Raw genomic sequence first — 6,000 nt, 5'->3', positions numbered from 1 at the left:
ATCCCTCAACCATCAGGCTCTTGAACCAAAGGGGATAACTTCACTCAACTTCAATTGCTTCATCATTGAAGTGTTCCCACAATCCCTTTGAAGGACTCTTCATCTCATTTTCTCAGGATTTATTGCTTATTTATTTACTATTATTATTTCTTCCTTTTTGTTTTGTATTTGTACATTTATGATGTTCAAAAGCCAATTGGACAGGTACTGGGATATGAAAGGAGAAGAAGGTTGTGGGCTAATGCAGGTAATTGGGATTTGGGGAGATAGATAGATATCGTGGTTGGCTTACATGATTTAGGCCAAAGCATCCATTTCTCTGCTGCGCAGCTTATAACTTACTAATAGACTCTGTTTTCATTATTCTGGAGGGAGAATTCCAAAAGACGTACTGATGGGTTAGTTGGTTAATTGACCACGTGTGTAATTGGTTCAAAAGGGCCTACTAATGCACTGTTTCTCTAAGTAAATAAGATCACAGAGAGCTAGCCATAGGATGTCCTGGACTCTTCGTGGAGTCTTAGAGAGCAACATCAACTTCCATGGATCTCCCAGACCTCAGTTTACTTGGCACAGTTACAGGAAGCCCATTGCAAAGAATGTGGGAAATCAGCTGCCTGTAGAAAGGTAAATAATTCATTTAAGTTGATTTAATTAAGATACACAGAAAGCATGTGTATACACAATGGAGTGCTCATGCTTTGCAGTTGTTGCCAGAAACCATCTTGGGTCAGTTCTGTGCTGAATGATCACCTTGTTGAAAATGCACCAGTTAAAGAGAAATGAATGTAATGCAGAACTAGTCATATAGAACCAACAATAAACAGAGTCAAACAACCAAATACATAACAATTCCAAAGTCTCTAGATTTAAGGAGATGTGTTTTGGGGAGAAACAGAAAAAAAAGCTAACAAGAGTAACAAACCTTTCTATTTTTTGCGTTCAGACTCTAACTATCAATCCACACTACCCACCTCTCCCAGAATCCTCAAGGAAGTGTGTACGTGTGTGGTATGTGCCCTCTCTGAGCAATCCATCACGAAACCAGGCAACATATTGATATTGCTTGCTGATCTATTGACATCCACGATAGCATTCTTCATCTTATCGTAAAAATACATGATGTACATTGTATGATTTAATTGGCTCTGTTCACAACTGCTTTACACTGATTGAAAATGTACAGTGATTGAACATTCATCATACTTAAGTTATTTTCCCTGTCCAGCTTTACTGTTCGTCAAATCATCTTGTGCATATTGCTGCTTTCTGACCCCCACACATATTCGAGTTCAATAAAATACTTGCACTATATTAAAATACATCTGTTATTCCCAAAGCATTCTGGTGAATTAGGTTGGATGCCTTTCACTTATATCCTGGTTATATCCCATATTCGCAGCAAATTTTATTAAAAGCCTGTTTCTCTTTTTCTCTGTTTATCTGTATATGGATGAACAACAGAAAGCCAGAATGTACTTTGTCGCTTCACTTTGTTATCTCCAAATGGCTTGCTGCTCTCCAAGATGGCACAGAAGTTACATGGCGCTGGTTTGCGGGCAGCTAACAAAATTTCTAGATATGATTCTTCTGAACGACTACTGTTGTGATCTGAAGCATGTAATTTCTTTTTAAGTAACGTAATTTTAAACCGGCTAAATGAAGTGGTGATTTTACAACCTTCTGATGGACTCAGTGGACTCAACTCTCAGGAATTAGGTAGGTACAGCAGATTTAAGTGCATGAAGGTACATCACCATAGCCGGAAGAGAGTTTGGCGAGGAGAACTCCAATCCATGCCAAAATGGTGGGGTGTAAAACTTCCTATACCCAGTATCTTGTTTGCAAGTGTATAGGCACTGGAGAACAGGATAGAGGATCCAAGGGCAAGATTGCTGGATCAAAAAGAAATGAGGAATTGCTGCAGTTTCTGTTTCACTGTGACTTGGCTCACTCAAGACATGCTGGATATAGTGATTATGTCCAAGGGGGTCTCTATCTTCCAGATGGATCGACCCACAGAATATTCAGGCAAGGCAAGAGATGCTTGGTCTTGTCACACTCTTATTCTCCCGAATTGGACCAAAGGCAGATGGTAAGCAAGCACTTGATGTATTGATCGCCACCATTAGCAAACTAAAAAAAAACTTAACCCAATGCCTTTCAAGTCTGCCAAAAACTTCAATCAAGCTAGCTTGAAGAAATCTCTGTCCAATTATCATCAAAATATGACCTGCTGCACCAGGGATCCCAACACGCTTGACCACTGCTACACTACCATTAGGGCTGCCCATCACTGGGACTCATCAGAATATATGAACGTCTGTCACAGACTTTATAAGGTCAGTCATGGACGAGTGTGTGACCACAAAATCATTCAGAGTCTTCCCCAGCAGGAAATCCTGGATAAACCAAGAGATCCACAATCTGCCGAGGGCTACATCAGTGGTGATCAGGTCTGGCGACCAAGTGAAATACCAGAGTTCCAGATACGATCTCCAGAAAGACATAACACATGTGAAATGGCAATTCCAGAACAAACGTGAATCACAGAGGATGCTCGACAGCTGTGACAGGGCTTCAATGCTATCACCTCCTATAAAGTAAAACCGTGTGACATAGGTGGCAACAAGGCTTCACTCTCAAATGAGCTCAATGCCTTTTATGCTTGCCTTGATTGACCAAACATGGTGGCACCTTCATGAACTTCCACAGTCCCCAGTGAGCCTCTGGAGGGCAGGCTGTGATGTATTGAGATTTCTCTGTAACTCTCTGCAGTTTCTTGCAGGCATCGGCAATACAGTTGCTATACCAAGCTGTGATGCATTCAGATATGGATCATGGATATGACGCATTGATAAAAATTAGTGAGAGTCAAAGGGGACATGCCAAATTTCTTTAGCTTCCTGAAGAAGTAGAGGCACTGTTGATCTTTCTTGGCTGTGGCATCAGCATGGCTGGGTGTCATGGTCCGGTCCGTGAAATCCGCATTCCGGTTCATGGTCCGGTTCACAGTCCAGTCCACGTTCCTTATTCCAGGTTTTCCGGTTTTCCCCAGTTTCTGTTGAGGCAGCTGATTCTCGTTTGGGCTGGCTTCATAAATGCCTTCAGGATTCAACCTCTGGCTGTGAGGGGTACAGGGGTTTTTTATAGAATATGACGAATAAACAGGAATAGGATACTAGGATGGTCAAAGATGGGAGGGTAAAGTGTAGGTTTGTATATGTGTGTGTGTGTGATTGGGTGAAGGGGTTTAGAATGTATGTCTAGTGCACATTCTGGAGCAGAGGGTGGTGGTAATGTACCACTAAGCTGGATGCCAACCGCCGTAAAACAAGATACAGACAGACAGACAGCCTCTGGCTGTGAAAAGGGTGTTGCAGACATGCTGGGAGAAGGAGAGGACACAAAAAGAAAGTTTTGGCTGGACAGGAGAGCAAACAGCAAAAGATATGGGTGTATACGATAAAGAGTTTTGTCCAAGTGTGGTGTGGCCTGTCAGACCTTTCTGGGTATTAGAAAATCCATCTGTAGATTTGGAATTGCTTAAGATTAAACACAGTAATAAAACGGGTGATATACTCAGTGAATATCATAATTATAGGGAATGTAAATATCAAGACATACAGATTTTTACGGATGGATCAAAGGATCCAGAAACAAGTGTAACAGGGTCTGCGATTGTTGTGCCAAGTTATCAAGTGGAAATTAGCAAGAGGACACCTGACTGCTTGAGTGTATATGCAGTTGAAATGTTTGCCATATTGTTAGCACTAGAATGGAGTGAGCAGGTTGATTGTAATAATATTGTGATATGTAGCGATTCTGTATCGGCCCTTGCAAGAATTAAGGCGGGTACAGCTAGAGGTCACCAGGATCTGCTTTATGAAATCCTGTTTGCAAATTCAAGACTGGCTAGACAAGGCAAAAATATCGCATTCATGTGGGTTCCAGCACATTCGGGTATTATGGGAAATGAGACAGCAGATAGGCTGGCAAAAGCAGCAGTCAAAAAAGGATCTGTAGAGGTCAATAGTAAACTATCAAAATCAGAGGGGAGGAGCATAGTGTGGAGAAGGATAAATCAACAGTGGCAGCAGCATTGGGATAGAGCAATAAAAATAAGACACTTACATTCAATTCAGAACAGAGTAGATACGAGAAGAAGTAGGGGAGTAAAGCAGAAGGAGCAAGTAATTATAAGTAGACTGAGAATTGGGCACAGCAACCTTACTGGTACTCTGGCCATCATAAATAAACATCCAACAGGTTTTTGTGATCTATGTCAGGAGACTGAAATAGTAGAGCATATCCTTATTTCATGCAGGGAATTTGCACAGGAAAGACAACAAATGTTACAACAATTACGCAAAATAGGACTAGTAGAGAACAGTGTTAAAGGTTTATTGGAATGTGGGGAGAGTGATCAGGGGAGGAAATGGTTGTTTAGTTTTTTAAGGGCAGTGGGACTGGAAAGACGGCTTTAAAGTGAATAGACATGAGGGACAATAAATCCTGAAGATGGCAGTAATGCCAACTGCTGTAAAAACTCAAGGAAGGAAGAAGAAGCCTCTGGCTGCTGGATTGTTCCTGTCCATACCCCCTGTCTGTATCCCTTCCCTTCCCCTGCCTTCTGTTTCCTCATCTGAAGCCTCACCTCGCCTGTAACCCATGCCTGCACTGCTGTCAAGTTCCATTGCTGGAGCAAGATAAGGAACTGTCTATTGTTGTTTTCAGCTGTCTCTGTGTCCATGCTTTCGCTAGGTAGGTCTGGCCATTTGCCGCTACCTAGTGTTGAGATCTGTCTTTGTGTACTCGCCTTCACTAGGTAGGTCCAGCCATTTGCCGCTACCTAGTGTTGGAAACCGTCTGTGTCCATGCCTTCGCTAGGTAGGTCTGGCTGTCTGCTGCTACCTTGTGTTGGGAACCGTCTCGTCATATTCTGCGTTCTGTTTAACGAGTCCTAGCCCTACGTCCTGTACCTAGTGAGGGGTCCTGCCTCTGTGTTCTGCGTATGAGTCCTGGCCCTACGTCCTGTTCCCAAGGAGGGGTCCCAGCTCGGTGTTCCATGTTCCTGTCTCTCAAGTCCATGGCCCCGTGTTCCTGTGCCCAAGACTAAGGCTCTGTGTTCCATGTTCCTGCTCTCCCAAGATCATATCATGTCCTTGCCTGGTTCTGGGGTCTGAGCCTGAAGCAAGGCCCAGGTTCTGGGTCCTTGCCCAGTCTCTGGCTCGGAGTCCATACCCAAGCCTCGAAGAACCCAAGCCTCGTCATATCTTCACCTAGGTCTGGGGTCCGAGCCCAAGTCAAGACCTAGGTTTCGGGTCCTTGTCCAGTCTCTGGCTTGGAGTCCATGCTCAGGCTCCTAGTTCCTAGTTCCTAGTTCCATGTCCTGGTTCCACTATCCTAGTCAAGTACTAGCTCAGGCCTTGTCTCGTCCAGGGCCTGTGTCATGTCCAGCGTCCTTTCTTCCCCACTTCTCTTGCTTCTTGACTAACCTAGTCCTGTTCCTTGTACTTCAGTGTCTGTGCCTTGCATTTGGGTCCCCTCCCAATGCCCCTCTTATGATACTGGGCTAGGACAAGTTATTGGTAATGTTCTCTCCTAGGAACTGGAAATTCTCAAACCTCTCAACCTCAGCACCATTGATGTAAACAGGGACATATACACCATCTCCCATCCTGAAGTCTGACTGAAATCGTGGGAAATGTTATAACACCATGTCTGTAAGCTCTCTATCTCCTTCCTGTACTCCAACTCATCATTATTTGAGATATGGCCCACTATAATGGCAGCATCTGCAGACTTGTTGTTGGAGTTAGAGCAGGATATGACCATACAGCTATGAGTATATAGGTAGTGGAGTAGGGAGCTCCACTTGTGGAGCACCGGTGTTGAGGATAATCATGGCGGAATATCACTACTTATCCTTACTGACTGCAATCTGTTGGTCAGGGAGTGAAAGATCCGGTTGCAAAGGGAAGTGTTGAGGGGTTTAGG

The sequence above is a fragment of the Mobula hypostoma genome, chromosome 2 (genome assembly GCF_963921235.1).
Source record: "Mobula hypostoma chromosome 2, sMobHyp1.1, whole genome shotgun sequence".
Lineage (NCBI taxonomy): Eukaryota > Metazoa > Chordata > Chondrichthyes > Myliobatiformes > Myliobatidae > Mobula > Mobula hypostoma.
This window is presented reverse-complemented; position numbering follows the sequence as displayed.